Source organism: Adiantum capillus-veneris, chromosome 25, assembly GCF_014529385.1.
Source record: "Adiantum capillus-veneris isolate H3 chromosome 25, ASM1452938v2, whole genome shotgun sequence".
In the NCBI taxonomy this organism is placed as follows: Eukaryota; Viridiplantae; Streptophyta; class Polypodiopsida; order Polypodiales; family Pteridaceae; genus Adiantum; species Adiantum capillus-veneris.
Window position 1 is genome coordinate 115,747,360 of NC_140955.1, and position 18,119 is coordinate 115,765,478.

Consider the following 18,119-nt stretch of genomic DNA (forward strand, 5'->3'; position numbering starts at 1 on the left):
TTGGGGACCTTCTATAGGCCAAGATGGTTGGAGGCGTATGGAGAAGCCCCTGGTATCTATGATCTCTCGGTTGATTAGAGCCAAGGCTTCCGTACCGCATGATATCATTCGAACGGAATTAGATGCCCCCCCTATGGAGATTGAGGCGCTTACCAGATCAGTCTCCTTTGTACACAGTCCGTGGGATACTACCAGAGACAGATATGCCAGGGTGGCTCTAGAGTCCTCCAAACAATTAGCTCTTAATGGGCATACATCATGCTGGTATGCACAGATGGCATCATGGTTTCAAACACATGGTTTCACCATGGACAGGTTGCCTCCTTTTCAATACTCTCTACAGGCACCGGCACCCTTGAGGTCTCTGACACGGGTAGAGATTAATAGACTCATTCGTCAGGATCTGATCCAGCTGGACACGAGGAGGACATGGATAGAGCCGTTACACGAGTTGGGCACAAAGATGGCTTTCTATAGGGAGCATCTTCTCCACCTCACGGGGGATGGGTTTGTGATTCGACCTAGCTATATGGACACGCATCTTTCTCATGGTTTGCGTTGTGCCATTGGCCAGACGCACGTCCTCCCATCAACTCGAGATTGAGACTGGCAGATTCAGAGGGACACCAGCAGATAGCAGGATATGCCGCTTATGCCATCTAGAGCCAGAGAGAGAGGTACATTACATATGTCATTGCACAGTGTACTATGAGATATGAGGCCGTTTTCATTGTCTATTCAGAGAAGGTTTTCGGCCTCTATCTAGGGTCATGAGTTATGAGGATCAAAGATGTCTTGGGCTATATCTACTTGAGTTACACAGGCATAGAGAAACTTTACTGAGGAGAGTTGAAGAGAGACAACCCCAGAGACAGATCACAGATTTCTTTACACTAGAGATTGTACACCCACGAGAACAGACAGAGGAGCAGCCAGCAGTGGAGAGGTCTACCCGCACTACTGGCATTCTCATAGACCGAGCATTGGAGCTAGAGAGATCTAGATGACCCCGATGGAGAAGAAGAGCTACACAGTTTCGAAGGAGGCTACAGCAAAGGATTCGAGCCATACTTTTTCGTCGTCCAGAGTGCACATGAAGATGGATCTCTATGAAGATGGATCTCTACTCCCCTCCCATATTGTCCTCATATTGTACTGCTTAGTTCACACATTTCACGCCTTTCACCTTTGACGCCTATCAGCTTAGTTTAGGATTCTACAGTATTTATATTTTGTTATCCTAGTTTAATTTATTTTGTTAATCTGACTTTGTATCAAGTACACCGCATTGTAACTTTCTGGTCTCATAGGTCACTTTGGCCTTTTGAAGTCGTTAATATAACATTTCATCTCTCTCTCTCTCTCTCTCTCTCTCTCTCTCTCTCTCTCTCTCTCTCTCTCTCTCTCTCTCTCTCTCTCTCTCTCTCTCTCTCTCTCTCTCTCTCTCTCTCTCTCTCTCGCGCGCGCGCGCGCACGCTCTGCACCCTCCCGCCTCCTGCTTGCCCTCTCTCTCTCTCTCTCGCTGCCCTTGCGCTCCCGCTCTGCACCCGACCTGCTCGCTACCGCAAGCCTTTTAGCGCCTTGAGGTAAGGGAGTAGCCCCCCAAGGGGGTTGAGGGGGGGATCCCCCCTTTGGAGGGTAGCTCTCTAACAACCCCCCTTTTTCTACATACACGCCTGCACCATGATAGGGAAGCAGAAGAAGACTTTTGCTGACATCCTGACACAACCAGATCGCATCCCTCCACCAATCATAAAACCAACAGGATGGGAATCTTACCTACTACAAGAAATGAAGAAACTTCAAAATGAACTCAGTCTTGTCAAACAAGAGCTATAGAAGAAAGAGGAACACATAGTAGACCTTCAAACAAAAGTACAAGAATTGACAACAAAGCAAACAGCAATGGAAGAACTCCCACCAAAGGTTGAAGAAGACCAATCTACAGCTAAGGTAACTCCACAAAGCTTTTCTGATGAAGTTTTGTCTATTATTAAAGAAAAAGAGAGAGTACAGAGCATAGAAAGACATATTCGAATTGGAGGTCTTCCCGATGGGTGGGACACGCAAAGGCATGAAGATGAACAAGATGAATCTGAATACACTGTAGAGACAGATACACTGACTAAACGATTGTCTCGGGTGGTCCCCTTCATCGATTTGGGAGAGCCAATGCATGTGGAAGTCGAAGGGAAACAGACAAAGGTTTTCTACTATGATATTAAAGAAAAGATAGCAGTCATGAAGCAGACAAGGTCATTAAAAGGTACATCCGTTTGGATATAAGATGAGCTGACAACTACCCAACTAAAGAACAGATCAGTAGAACTAGAAAAAGTAAGAGAAGCAAGGAAAAAGGGGAAGTGGGCAGTCTATAGAGGAGGAAGAGCCATCATTAGAGACTTTGTCAACAAATCACCTCAAGCACAAGAAACTAAAGAAACCTGATTGCACATCTTTCTTTTCTTTATATGTAGAAAGCATGGGTAATACATGTTGTAATGGTAAGCTCATGACCATGGAGCTCTGAGCTACTGAGGTAGTTTTATTTTATTTTCATTTTGCTATGATGGAAGACACTGTAACCAAGGATGTATTCTGATTTGTCCTATAGGTCAGCTTTGGCCTCGACAGGACGTTAATATCTCTCTCTCTCTCTCTCTCTCTCTCTCTCTCTCTCTCTCTCTCTCTCTCTCTCTCTCTCTCTCTCTCTCTCTCTCTCTCTCTCTCTCTCTCAGTGAAACCGGCCCGTGGGGCGGTAGGCGTTGGCTTTCACCCGAAATTCTTTACTTTAGACACACACACAGAGCACTTTACAAAGGCTAAGCCATCGCTAAGCCTCCCCGCCCAGCAACTCCCTTGCCCGACCCCGCAGAACCCAACATCCGACTTGCTCTTTCGCCGACAGAGCTAACGATTTTAGAGACAGAGGTGGCGCGCCTCCAGGCCACCTCTGTTATTTGCAAGATTCTCGACACCAGACCCAGCAGAGGGGAAGTGCGCGATCTCCTTCAGGCTCGCCTTCTCGCAGAGGTGGGCAAGATTCTCGATGTTCAACTTCTCGAACGTGGCCACTACCAGATAGAGTTTGAGACTCCCGAGATGGCGTCCAAGGTCATTGCGATGAGCCCCCTGGCCATCCGTGCAGTTCGAGCATATTTTCCACAGTGGCGTTACGGTTTTGACCCAGCTACCGACGTTCTTGTCGAGGAGGCAGACCTACCCATCTGTGTTTAGGTTCAGGACACCCACATTCTCCCGAAGGTCATCCTACTACCACGGGTGAGCGGTGGTTGGTTTCAACAGAGCGTGGAGTATTCAAGCCTCCGGAATCAATGTTTCATTTGTCGACAGATGGGCCATCTTGCGAAGGCCTGTCCACAGAGGAGACCCCGACCCCCAGCCCCAGCCCCAGCCCCCAAGGGCTGGCCAGCAGCAGCAGGCAGTCACAGAATACGCAGGCAGAGCCACCCTCCGAGCCTGGGGCTCAAGCAAAGGAGGGCTGGCAGCAGGTTCGTGGTCGACGTCAGCACGGGCCACTGCACCAGCCTGGCACTCAGAGTGGTCCCTAGGCTCTTGCCAAGCAGTATTGGGTTCCCACAGGAAACCGTTTCGACCCTTTTCAGTAGGACGAGGTCCATGCTCTAGCCTCCACCTCAGCCTCACCCTCGACAGCCCCTCCTCCTTCCGAATTTCCCCCCTCTTCCGCCGCGCCCCCCCCTCCCCCCTTCTCCCTCTGTCTCTCCATCTCACCCTCCTACCTTTGTCGATCTCGTTGGGGCTGTGGTCATCTGACCATCTATCCTCATTGGGACCGCATCCAAAAATGCAATGTGGCCCAACTGTCGGATATTTTTTGCTGGTAGTCCCACCTTGACTTTATGCCTTTATTGAGTTCACTTCCTAGTATCCACCAACTTGCTAAGTGCGACGGGGGGACCTATATGATCTTGCTCTGAGCTTAGACATCCTCTTACTATACGAATTCCAGTGCCGACCACTTCCCGTCTGCGGATGAAACTACCGTTTACATTGGCCATACAATGTCTGACCGTTTGCTACTTCGAAAAGAGGGTCTCAAAAATAAAACAAAACCCATTGGAAAGAAACCAACAACTAAAGTTAGCAGTTGCTACATCCTCGTGACATAGTTAACAGGTGCCACGTCCTCGTGACATACCCCCCTCTTGAAATTGCAAACGTCCTCGATTGTATACCATAAATACACGCCACTGATGATCTTGTGCTATAACACTCTTTTATCATCGCATGTATCCGCAAGAAAAGGTCGTAACACATAGAGACAAATGACTTAATGAGACCTTCATACTTTTGCCACACCGAATTCATATGTACATTTGATGTACTAGCTCTATCATTACCCCTCCTTTGCACACGTTGGGTTGGGGCATAAGTAGGTTGTAACCCAAAGGCTTCAAGGTAAAGCTGCAATACATTCGGTGACTCTGACAGTTCATGCTCTTCCATCCACTTTGCATCCATAGGCGAATAGTTCTTGAACTTCACCGAATAGCGTCTTGCAACTTGTCCTTTAACTTTTCTATCCTTATGTGCCAAAACTTGCTCAGGTACCAGGATCTCATCAAGTTCCTCAACTTCTGGCTGATCCTCATCTGGCATGTCTTCTGGCACATCACCCACGAAGGGTCTTAGAAGACTCACGTGAAACGCATTATGAATCTTCCATGCATCAGGCGTTAATCTTGTCAAGCACTTGAAAAGGCCCATAGTAACGCATACTGAGCTTAGGAAACAGCCGTTCCTTGCCCTTCATCTTCTTTAATCTTGCCTTTTCGAACATTAACAATACCCAATCACCAGGTGATAACAGCAATTCACGACGGTGACGATCAACAGCCTTTTTCTGTTTTACCTGAGTCTTCTCCAAGGCAACTTTAATTTTCTTATACACCTCATCCATGTTCTCAACATATCGATCTGCCTCAAAGATCTTGTCCTTTGTATGCAAAATGGGAGGAACCTTCTTGCCGCCTTCAACAATCTCAAAAGGTGCTTTGCCAGTAGATGAATGCACCGTATTATTGTACGCATACTCAGGCATAGGCAAATACTGTTCCCACTTGCCTTTATTATCTGATACATAGCATTTCAGCAGATCTAAGACAGTAGAATTAGCCTCTTTTGACTGTCCATCAGTTTGTGGATGAAACGAAGACGAGAACTTGAGCGTAGTGCCCATGTTCTCAAAGAATCCTCTCCAAAATAAACTGGTCATGCGAGGATCACAATCATTGATAATCGATTGTGGCATACCATGGTACTTAAACACATTGTACATGAACAAGCGTGCCATCTGATCAGATTTATCTTCTTCCTAACTGGGATAAAATGGGCCTGCTTGCTGAACCTGCAGATAATGGTCCATGTACCATCATTCCTTGTTGGCGTTCTTGGAAGATCAAAGATAAAGTCCATAGCAATGCTTTTCCATGGCTTATCCGGAATTGGCAGTGGTTGTAACAACCCTGGTGCCTGTTGCCTGTCAAACTTGACCTTCTGGCAAATTATGCATGAGTCTTCTAAGACCCTTCGTGGGTGATGTGCCAGAAGATATGCCACATGAGGATCAGCCAGAAGTTGAGGAACTTGATGAGATCCTAGTACCTGAGCAAGTTTTGGCACATAAGGACAGAAAAGTTAAAGGACAAGTTGCAAGACGCTATTCGGTGAAGTTCAAGAACTATCCGCCTATGGATGCAAAGTGGATGGAAGAGCATGAACTGTCAGAGTCACCAAATGTATTGCAACTTTACCTTGAAGCCTTTGGGTTACAACCTACTTATGCCCCAACCCAACGTGTGCAAAGGAGGGGTAATGATAGAGCTAGTACATCAAATGTACATATGAATTCGGTGTGACAAAAGTATGGTCGTCTCATTAAGTCATTTGTCTCTATGTGTTACGACCTTTTCTTGCGGATACATGCGATGATAAAAGAGTGTTATAGCACAAGATCATCAGTGGCGTGTATTTATGGTATGCAATCGAGGACGTTTGCGATTTCAAGAGGGGGGTATGTCACGAGGACGTGGCACCTGTTAACTATGTCACGAGGATGTAGCAACTGCTAACTTTAGTTGTTGGTTTCTTTCCAATGGATTTTGTTTTATTTTTGAGACCCTCTTTTTGAAGTAGCAAACGGTCGGACATTGTATGGCCAATGTAAACGGTAGTTTCATCCGCAGACGAGAAGTGGTCGGCACTGGAATTCGTATAGTAAGAGGATGTCTAAGCTCAGAGCAAGATCATATAGGTCCCCCCGTCGCACTTAGCAAGTTGGTGGATACTAGGAAGTGAACTCAATAAAGGCATAAAGTCAAGGTGGGACTACCAGCAAAAAATATCCGACAGTTGGGCCACATTGCATTTTTGGATGCAGTCCCAATGAGGATAGATGGTCAGATGACCACAGCCCCAACGGGATCGACAAAGGTAGGAGGGTGAGATGGAGAGACAGAGGGAGAAGGGGGGAGGGGGGGGCGCGGCGGAAGAGGGGGGAAATTCGGAAGGAGGAGGGGCTGTCGAGGGTGAGGCTGAGGTGGAGGCTAGAGCATGGACCTCGTCCTACTGAAAAGGGTCGAAACGGTTTCCTGTGGGAACCCACTACTGCTTGGCAAGAGCCTAGGGACCACTCTGAGTGCCAGGCTGGTGCAATGGCCCCTGCCGACGTCGACCACGAACCTGCTGCCAACCCTCCTTTGCTTGAGCCCCAGGCTCGGAGGGTGGCTCTGCCTGCGTACTCTGTGACTCTGCTTGCTGCTGCTGGCCAGCCCTTGGGGGCTAGGGCTGGGGCCATGGTGTAGGTCGGGGTCTCCGTCGTGGACAGGCCTTCGCAAGATGGCCCATCTGTCGACAAATGAAACATTGATCGGGAGGCCTGAATACTCCACGCTCTGTTGAAACCAACCACTACTCACCCGAGGTAGTAGGATGACCTTCGGGAGAGTGTGGTTGTCCTGAACCAGAACACGTACTGTGGGAATGCCGGCCGCCTTGGTAGGCTGCCGTGCGTGGTCTCCAGGACAGTCCCAATCGCTGAGTCTATCTTGGAAAGGAGCAGAAGGTACTCCCGCCTCACGCCGAGGAAGCAGACTAAGATGGGTAGGTCTGCCTCCTCGACAAGAACGTCGGTAGCTGGGTCGAAACCGTAACGCCACTGTCGAAAATATGCTCGAACTGCACGGATGGCCAAGGGGCTCATCGCAATGACCTTGGACGCCATCTCGGGAGTCTCAAACTCTATCTGGTAGTGGCCACGTCCGAGAAGTTGAACATCAAGAATCTTGCCCACCTCTGCAAGAAGGCGAGCCTGAAGGAGATCGCGCACTTCCCCTCTGCTAGGTCTGGTGCCGAGAATCTTGCAAATAACAGAGGTGGCCTGGAGGCGCGCCACCTCTGCCTCTAAACTCGCTAGCTCTGTCGGCGAAAGAGCAAGTCGGATGGTGGGTTCTGCGCGGTCGGGCGAGGGAGTTGCTGGGCGGGGAGGCTTAGCGATGGCGAGGGAGAAGCGTGAGCGTGAGCAACAGCGAGTCCACAACCTCGATGCTTGTGTATCTTACCGTCATACTTACTGAATGTCAACTTCTCAGTGACAGGGTTGTTGGAATCCGCGTCTCGACTTGTGCTACCTGATGATTCGCCCACGTCCTTGAGTGGCTCGGACTTTGAGGTGAGTACCTGTAGGACCAACTCTTGCATGTGTTGGTCTCTCTGCGCCTCACGTTCTAATTCCAAGGCCTCTCGTCTTTCTTCAGCCGCCAAGCGCACTTGATCACGCTCACGCTCCAAGGCTACCCTTCTTTCTTTGGCCGCCAAGCGCGCTTGCTCATGCTCATGCTCCAAGGTTGCCTTTCTTTCTTCGCGGTCACAATCTAAGGCAGCGCGTTGCGCCTCTTGTTGTAGCATCATGTCCATCATCGACTTGATCAAAGCCTTCTTAGGATTTGGTACAACCTGTGGCATAGATGGGAAAGGGGGAGGGTCGGAAAATCCTACTGGTGAAGAAAATTCTTCTTCGCCACCTCCATGCTCATCACCTTCACGCAAAGTATCCATTCCGCTTCCGGTGATGACTATACACTGAGATCTTGGGTACTTAAATTCGCAAGGAACTTGGGTTCTTGAGGTTCTTGAGTTCTTTCTTTAGCTTGCAATCTGCGTTAAAGAAGGCTTTTCTCTTACCCGAGCTCCACTCTTTCCTGCGGGCGCACCCGTTGGCGGCCTTGCGCTCACACCAAAGTTGCTTTTTCCCACCTCACGTCGATTGGCCGGCTACTAAGTGCACGATCCGCTCTCAATGAGTGAAAAGAGGATTGGGTATGTTCATGTTAATGTGTTGGAAGTGGTTTCAGGAATTTTCATCCTCTGAGATTCTTGACGAAGGTAGACGCATGACTATAGACGAAGTTGAAGCATTGAAGGAGCCACATATGACTTTGTGTCGCTTTCAGCGCGGCCCAAAGAAGCAAGCGTTGCAGACCTTTCTGAACTTCAAGTATCACATGACCCATGCATCAGAGTGGGCCGGCGAAGAGTCCTTTCCAGGATTCCAGACGCTGTTGGCGATCTCCTCGACGCCATACAGTTCGGTACCAATATCTCACTTTGAAAAGGAGGGGATGTCACGTGCACATCTAACCCTATGTGTACGTGGACAAGCAACTTCATGACGGGTTCAATCCTCTGGTTGCACACAGCATGATCATCAGATTTCCATCAGAACCCATCAGGAGCATTTTTACAGTGCATAGACCTAATTTCCCTATTTTAGCCAATTTTCACTTATTATTTTTAAGTGACTTTTGTTGGGAACTAGGTAGGCAATTTTAGCAAGCAAGTATATAAGTAAAGCTAGCGCTAGCACTTTTGGGGAGAAGAGGCAGCAGGAACACTTGGTTCATCAGGCACCTTCTTAGCAAGATCCCCCCCCAAGACCAACCTAGCATTTTTGCCAAGATCAGCCAGTGTTTTCATCATCAGCAAAGCCCTGGCGTTTTTGGATAGCAGATCAGCCCGGTAGTAGCAGGTTCCAGCAACCAGCCTAGAGTTTTGCATTTGCAAGACTCAGAACCAGCCCTAGCGTTTTTGCATCAGCAAGCAAGCCTAGCGTTTTGCAGATTCACCGGGGCAGGCACAGCAATTAGACCAGCGTTTTCAGTTTTCAGCATAGACACACCGCAGAACAAGTCCCGAACCTCGCAGATCTCACCTTCCCGCAGCAGATCCTCGCCGCACGGTCAGATCCAATGAAGTTTGCAGATTCAGCCCGGAAAACGCAGATTTCAGCATCTGCATTTTCAGCGCGTCGTCGTTGCATCGTCGACATCGACATCGTCACCGACATAGAGTCAGAATTCAGCAGATACAAGATTTGCAGATTCAGCCATTAGCGTTTTCAGATTTCATTCTGGTGTCGTATTCTTCTCTCTCTATCTCTCAGTCTCATGCACCTTCATTCACAGTGTTCACCACTTTGTTTGTGTCCATTGCACTCTCTCACTAAAGGAACAGAAGGCTCTCCCTTTCGTAGTAAAAGGAACCCTTGAGCACAGTTTGGAGCACTCACCTTGAGCAAAGTTCAACATTCACCTCCGCTGCACCTTACATGTCCACGCGGCCATTTCTCTTCTAGTTGGGCATGCCACATCATCACTTTGTGACATGCACCCCCCCAATAGCTCAATTTACAATCATCGTAAATACCACCTTGATGTTTACATAGCCTACACACCATTACCTAGCCTTTGCACATCCTTTGGGTGATAGGCCATTGAGCATCTCCAGAGGTCTCTTATGTACACAGAATACAGCCCCTTTTCTCGCCAAAAGAGAGAGAGGCCGGGGGGGGGGGGGGGGGGGGGGGTTTTACGCAATGTGTGTGCAGCCAAATATACAATTTGCAAATCGTCAAAAAAATAAGAGGGCAAAACTTGGCAGTTCAAAATAGCCCAAAACGTTATGACGTTTTGGAACGGCCCGAAATGTTGCTTCTGGCAACTATGCTACTACCTACGACCTCGTAAACACTGATGGTAGCTTCAAGATCCTATGACTCCGAGTCACTCTTCAGGGACTGTCCAAGCTCGTTGCTACTACACATCTCCCTCGCCTACCATCGCCATCACCTAGCCTCCGCTCCCCTCCCCCCCCCTTGCTTGCGCGCGTTCCCTCTCCTTGCCCCACCCCTGCACGCTGCCGTTCGACCCCCGCGCTAGTGTCCCCACGCGCTGCACGCTGTCCAGCCCCTCGCACTGCTCTGCCCGCCCCCCCCACCCCCCCCAAACCCCCCCTTTTTCGCCAACGTTCCCACCTTCAAGCTGCTGTTGTTACAGCCCGCCATCACAGAGCCCCCTTAAAAATCCCAAAAATTCTAGGTCTATCCCCTTCCCCCCCGCACACACACACACATTTTCACTCATTGCCTCTTTCACATCGTCTCAGTCGCCCCCCTTCCCCTGCCAAGGTTCCTACAAGCTGAGGGTTTCTCTGCGTCTTCGGGTACCTGCCACGACATCGTCTCCCCTTCTTTGAACGCAGCAACAGACACAGACGGAGGCTCAAGCTCCGCTACAGAGAGACTCTGATGAAGTATCCTCGCCCGACCCCGCTGAGCCCACCATTCGACTTGCTCTCACACCGACAGAGCAAGCGAGCCTAGCCGCAGAGGTAGAACACCTTCAGGCGACTTCCGGCATCTGCAAGATTCTTGGCACCAAACCCAGCAGAGGAGAGGTGCATGACCTTCTCCAGGTCCGCCTCCTCACAGAGGTGGGCAAGATCTTGGATGTTCAGATCCTCGGACGCGGCTCGAGACTTCCGAGATGGCCTCCAAGGTCATCGTGATGAGCCCCTTGGCTATCCAAGCAGTTCGAGCCCACTTTCGACAGTGGAGGCATGGTTTTGATCCTGCTACAAATGTTCTGGTAGAGAAGGCAGACCTTCGCATCTCCGTCTGCTTTCTTGGTTTGAGGAGGGAGTACCTGCCACTCTTGTCCAGGATAGGCTCAGAGATGGGGACTGTCCTGGAGACACCTCACACGACAGCCTCAGTAGCTGCCAAGGCGGCCGGCATCCCCTCAGTATGTGTTCTGGTTAGGGACACCCACTCTCTCCCGAAGGTCATCCTACTATCCCGGGTGAGTGGGGGTTGGTTCCGTTAGAGCGTAGAGTATTCGGGCCTCCGAAATCAGTGTTTCATTTGCAGACAGATGGGCCATTTGGCAAAGGCATGTCCTCGCAGGAGACCTCGACCCACAGCACATGTGCAGCCTCCCAAGGCTCAGCAAGCCCAGCAGCTAGACACAGGATGCATAGGCTGGTACCTCGACTGAGACCATCGATTAGACAGCTCACGGTTGGCAGCAGGTGCTTGGCCGCCGCCGACAGGGGCGGGCTCGCCCCACCGCTCTCCCTGGTGGCCGACCTTCTATAGCTCAGCACCACTGGCTTCCGACTGGGAACCGTTTTGATCTCCTTCAGCAGGACCCGTCCACTTCAGTTCCTCCACCTCCACCCGCCCCTCCCTCAGATGCTGCCGCTCCGCCTCCCCAGCCTCCTTCCCCTCCCTCACCTCCAAACTCGCCTCCCGTCCCTCATCTCTCCTCGATGGGGCCCACAGCCTCATCTCCCAACCCCTCCACCACTCCTCGGACGCAGGGGACTGGACACGTGACGAGCCGTGTGGCTTGAGAGGGACAGCCACACTTGAGGCCGCCTTTCTTGGTGCAGACTTCTCCTTTTGCAACAGTCCCTAGAGGTTTGACTAGCTTTGATATTCGCAGACACTGGGACTTCTTCGACTACAGTTTCACTCGGTTTCTGGGTGACTCTTCTCCTGACCTAGAGGAGGCTTGCTTTCGAGTCCATGTCCTCTTTCTTACAGCTAGAGGCAGTGAGGCTTTGGACACAGCGGTGGGTTTCTCCTTCCCGTTGTGCGGTAGGGATCTCACCCAACACACAGTTCTTGACTGGCTCCAAACTCAGGCTACTGAGTTCTCACACCACACAGGAGACTTAGGGGTGATAGATATGGTGCAGACACTTTGGCCTCTGGCCAAGTTCAGTGTGACGCCTCCGGATGCAGTGGGTTGCACGCACATTGTGGTGCATTTGTTTGCTGACACTCAGAGCCCTCCTTGTTATGTATTTGTACATGAGGATTCTTGGATAGAGGATGTAGCCCTTCGGGCTACACGCTCGGCTTTGGCCTGGGCAGGACAGTCACTTCTTTCACGCTTGTCTAGAGGTCGTTCGGATGCGGATTACTCCCCATCCAAACCGGCCTCAAAGATAGCGAGGCTGGCTGCTGTGACAGCATCTATTTTCTCCCACCGACTCCATGAGGATCATCTCATGGAATGTGCAGGGATTAGGAGGGCCCTAGTTTCAACGTTAACAGGGTCGGTTGAGTCAGGAGCTTCAGAGATGCCTTGTGGGTGGTGAGATTGACATTCTTATGCTACAGGAGCATCATCTTTGTGAGAGTCGCATTAGACGATGTGGTCAGATTTTGCATGGTCGCTATGAGACGTTTTGGTCCGCTGCATTTGGACCTGAAGGCATCCAGGGTGGGGTATGTATGACTATTGCGGATTCTTTGCAGCACGCCATTGTGGGCAGAGGGATTATTGTGCCAGGCAGGGCTCTGTGGATTACTATGCAGGTTCAGGGTAGCCTCATGGGCTTCCTGAACATCTATGCGCCCAATGTGGCGAGTGCACGTGCAGAGTTTTGGTCCCATATTGTAGACTCTCTACCGCAAGCAAAGCAATGGTGCATTGGGGGTGACTTCAACATGTTGGAGGACCCCTCTGACAAGATTGGAGGTAGCCATACTACTGTGCATGGAGTTGAGTTGGCAGCTTGGGAGAGGTTATGTATGACTCTGCGGGGTGTGTGGCAGCACTCTAGCTTTGTGAGGCCTCCAAACAGCCTGGCCTTCTCTGGTTTGGACCGCAGAGTAGGAGGAGTGAATCTATCTCGGATAGATCGCTTCTACACTAGTGACCATTTCTGTGACTTGGGTGGGTCAGTTTGCATTATGGCTAGTACTTCTTTTTTGGACCATGCACAAGTGATCCTCACAGTGACAGATAGACAAAGGAGGGGGAGCACGATGCTTCGCATCCCTGAGAGGGTCTTGCTAAATTTTGCGCTCAGAGAGCGAGTGGTGGCCCTTTGGACAGAGGGCTTAGACGTGCAGGACTCTCCTGCTGACAAAGTGACCTCCGGAATTGCTCATCTTAGTCAGCTATTTCTCCAGAAGTCTACGGCCCGCCTGGCTGCAGCAAGAGAGGAGGAGCAGCATCTCCGACGGGGCGTTGCTTCCTTGCAGAGGATGCAAGAGCAACATCCAGACAGGCCTTGGTTGGAGGAGCAGTTGCAGCAGGCTCGCCAGGACCTTGTCAGCACAGAGGAGAGGCGCCATGAGTTTGCTTTTCATCGACAGGAATCTCAGTGGACCCAGGTGGGTGACAGAGTGACCGGGGCTTTCTTTGAGACAATGGGGCCCAGACATGCGTATGCCACGGTCAGCCAGTTGAGGAGGCCTGACGGGTCAGTTGCTTCAGAGCCAGAGGACATGCGTGCAGTTGCCACCGACTTTTACCGTGACATGCTGTCAATAGAGCCTCAGTCAGAGCGTCAGGAGGCATGCAGAGCAAGTGTGGGCACAGATGCCTTGTCTTGTGACTGAGGAGATGCACCAGAGGCTGGAGCTGCCTCTTCAATTAGAGGAGCTCCACGCGGCCCTCAGAGCACTTCCCCGTGGTAGCTGTCCAGGTAAGGATGGTTTGACTCCCAGCTTTTTCTTATAGTAGTGGGACTTGCTTGGCTTAGATCTCTGCAACGCTTTTCAGTCCATCCTATACACAGGAGAGATGCCTAACAGCATGAGTGAGGACCTGATTTACCTCATTCCCAAGGAGGATGGCTCCTTGGATGAGATTCGACAGTGGCGGCCCATCACTATCCTCAACTGAGCCTACAGAATTCTTGCCAAGGCTCTGAGTTTCAGGATTCAGCCGCTTATAGAGAGCATCATACATGGAACAAATACAGGTTTTGTCAAGAAGCGTAGTATCCTTGACAACATCTTTACTTTCTGGGAGGCATTTGCCCTCGCGCGCCTTTGCGGTGAGGATCTGGTGATACTTCTTCTCGATTTTGAGAAGGCCTACAATAGAGTTGACTGGGACTTTTTGGAGGGCACTCTATGCAGGATGGGCTTCTTAGATGCATGGATCAGTGGTGTGTCAGCTCTCTACAGACGGGCACACAGTCAGGTACTTTTGTCAGGTGGTAGAGGAGATCATTTCATGCTTACACGTTCGGTCAGACAGGGCTGCCCTCTTGCCCCCTTCCTCTTTCTGTTCTATGCTGAGGCGATGAGCAAGTTTTTGGTTTCACAGCAGGTTGGTTTCCGTGGCTTAGCGCTCCCTATTCGGGGAGATGAGCTCTGGATGTTGAGTTTGTAGATGACATAGCCTTGTACTTGGAGGGCCAGGTGGCAGGAGGCCAACCTTCACAGGTGTAAGCAGGCTCTTGAGACCTTTTGTTGTGCATTAGGCGCACTAATCAACTAGAGAAAGACAGTGGCTTTCTCGTTGAGTACTGCTCCTACGCCTGATTGGCTGCCAGGTGAGGGCTTCAGACGGATTTCCCTAGGGATTGCAGTTCGATACTTGGGCTGTCAGGTTGACTTGGACTTGTCTCCTAAGCAGCTGATTGCTCCCCTCCTCTTGTCCATCAGGAGGAAGTTGCTACATTGGAGTTCCGCACGACTGTCTCTGGCAGGCAGAGTTATAGTGGCAAACTAGGTGTCGTTGGCTACTATGTGGTACATCACTTCTTGTTGGATCTTTTTGAGTTCCTACAGGCTGCATTAGCCAGGTAGAGAGGCTAATGAGGAACTTCCTTCGGTCAGGGCGTGACGCTCAGATAGCCCGGGCCAAAGTGGCCTAGCAAGTCATCATTCTTCCTTGTAGGGTTGGGGATCATAGAGCCAGCAGAATAGAGTAGAGCCCTTCTCGAGAAGTTTGTTGTCAGAGAACTACTTCTAAGGGAGGAGCCCTGGAAGGAGTTTTTGCTTCAGCGGCTTAGTGCTAGAGTACCTCAGGCTCAAGGCCCCTGGCGGCCTTTGACCAGATGGATTTTCACAGAAATACGCAGAGTTGGCCTAAGCAAGAGACTGGAGGACCGTTTCGCTGAGAGTCTACTCCGTTCCTGGGAGCAGCTGCGGAGAGGCCTGGAGCAGCATCAGCCTACTTGCACGGAGGAACGCCTAAGACAACTCCTTGTTTGGAACCCCATGGTCAGCACTCAGAGAGGCCATTTAGTTGGTAGTAGGCCTCATGTTTCTTGGGGTCCCATGGCAGAGGGTCCACCACGCACTTTAGGTAATTGGCTACAGTTTTCACGCTTATCAGAGGAGCTTCAGAGCATCCAGCTATAGTGCATGCGAGGGGTGTAGAACATGTGTCAGGACATCACAGAGGCAATACCAACTGAGTGGCTCACACCTCTCGAGTCAACAGCACCCACATGGATGGGGGCCTTCACGCAACTAGAGGTTCTCATCGTAGTTCGGGCTTGCTCAAAGATTGTAACCTCCCTGTTTTTTGAGCTACCGGGTGAGGGTCGCTTACACCGAGTTGCAGTAGAGGCCCCACAGGTGGCAGTGTTGTTTTCAGAGGATCCGAGTTGTGGGCATCTATGGGAGGACTTGTGTCATAGATCCTGACCCTCCCTTTCTTTCAATACACTGTTCGACTGGGACGTCACATACTGGCAGCACGGAGAGTAGCTCGTCCTGCTGCAGCACCTCATTGGCAGGAGGAGGGTCTCACAACTGAGTTCTTGTCAGCTTTTTGGGAGAGGTTGTGGGACTCGAGACAGCCGCAGCGAGTCACTTTGTTCCAGTGGCTGGTTGTACATCGAGCTACAGCGGCTTGTACATAGTGGTCTCTAGGCAGCATGTGCAGCTTGTGACCATCCTGTGGAGTGCCAGCGCCATTGTCTTTGGGATTGTCCTTTGGCACAGCAGATTTGGCTTCGGGTCCTTTGGCTGATGCCAGCTCTTTCCAAGGCACGGCAATACACTTTCGGGGCAGCTGCTTGGTCCACCCTCACGGGCCCGGCACTTCAGTTTGAGCTATCCTCCACCAGCAGGATGATAGTGATGCAAGGACACTCCAGCCTGCTACAGAGCTTACTCCACAAGAGATGTGCACGTTATTCTTTGTAGCACACTACACCTTCCAATATCATGATATTTTCTTCACAAACTTCAAAGGCTTTGTCTCAAGAATAAGCCTCTCTCTAGTTACTCTTACCTGCAACAATTTTAAAATCTTCCAATATCAAAAAACAATGAACAACATGGTCTTAGCTTAATCATAATACTGGAGCAAAGAAAGATTATCTTTTACTTATTCACACTCATCTAGACATTGCCACTAGTTTCACAATTATTTGCAACATTCGAAACGAAAAAGGGATAATGTCTAAAGGTCATCCTTCTAAATTTGTGATCATTTTAGGCTCCAAATTAACATACATGCAAAACCATGAAAGGACCTATCTACATATTTGTCCGAAACATCCAAAGGTTGCCCCTTAACAAATCATGAGCATGGTCAAGCTGTGTACTTAATATACACAGGGGCTGGGCAACACTCACATGAATAATCAAGTCACCTTTAATGTAACCACCATAGCAATTGCTTGTCGGCAATGCGCTACATCATAACTGCTTGTCGAAAACACATTCTTCAAACCATATTTGACTAGTGCAATGTGTATCGTACCAAAACTACAACAAAGGGCTTGCTGAGGGTCTGAAGCTTATGGCAGGCCAGCCAGCTCTGATCAGATCGAATCTCAACAGTTAAAAGAGGACACAAATTTCTTGCAAGAGAACCCTTGCACACAGTTATAGCACACTAACAACAACATTGGCTATCAAGCGCTGCTTTGAAGGCAGGTCTGCACCTTTAGCTATATCCTCATACAGGTAGCACAAATAACTTGATTAATGTGTTATAGATATGGAGGGTTTTTGTATATGTCAGCATTATCATTTCATTCTACGTCACAAGTTCTGATAGCTGAATTGCTATGAACGCTAGAATACACTCAATGAAATGCACAAAAGAAAGAACAGAGATGAAACAAGGTCAAGAATTGTGTACCTTTGAGCTTGTTCCTTCTTTTTCTTGGCAACACTGTTCCCTTCTGGCCACGCACCTGCTGCTGCTCAAGCCCATTCTGTCCTTCTGGATGTCAAGTATCCTTGTGAGAAGTAGTAATCACTGCCGTCCTCTCAACATGCTTGATTTTCCGTAGAGTGCTTGCACTTGCTCTTTTCAGTATAAGCGCTCTCTCTCTCTCTCTCTCTCTCTCTCTCTCTCTCTCTCTCTCTGCTTGGACCGTGGACGCATAGGGAAGGAGGCGAACAAGAAGCTTGCTTCAGTGTTTCTTTCTGCACAGGCTGCATGAAAAGATGGTCCTCTCGAATAGTGGTTGAAACTCGAAAGTGATGAGCGCTGCCTTTGTCTCCCCGTTGTCTCTGCCAATTAAATGGGGTACGTTGCGTGCAATTCCAATGGTAACTTGTAAGTTCCCCAGTGTGTTCAAATTTCAACCATCCATCACTATAGGTACTATAGGTGGTTTTCCTCCCTTGTGGGTGATGGTCCATCGATGATACGTCTAGCCATGATCGTGGATCGAAGATACCTCTTGCCAACCTACCAGCATTGCACCTCTTACAAAGACCGTACACTTACCTAATGCAGACAATTGTTGCTCTTGTGTCCCAATTTGTAAGGTACATTGCTAGGTACAATATGAAAATTCTCGAAGTTAATTCCATTAAACCCTAAATTTTTAAGGCCAAATTCTATGCATTCTGCCTATAGATCCCTACTCGTAAACTCTTCTATCATGGGTTTGTCCTTCTTTTGGAACCTTTTGCCCTTGAGGATAGAGAGATGCCTATTTGATTCCTACCTCAAAAGCATCTAGCTCAATTCTCAATCATTAAGTTTTCACTTAGTAATCCATCATCATACCAATTC

At 49.7% G+C, this 18,119-nt stretch overlaps 1 protein-coding gene across 1 annotated transcript in view; it reads right to left on the reverse strand.

The window, feature by feature from the left end:
• The window catches only part of LOC147425513 (uncharacterized), a 35,431-nt gene extending 17,668 nt beyond the window's left edge, over positions 1-17,763 (reverse strand). The window contains exon 1 of the mRNA XM_086499432.1: positions 17,232-17,763. The gene's annotated coding sequence lies outside the window, so the exon portion shown is untranslated. The remainder of the gene's footprint in view (positions 1-17,231) is intronic.
• Between the last annotated feature and the right edge of the window lie 356 nt (positions 17,764-18,119).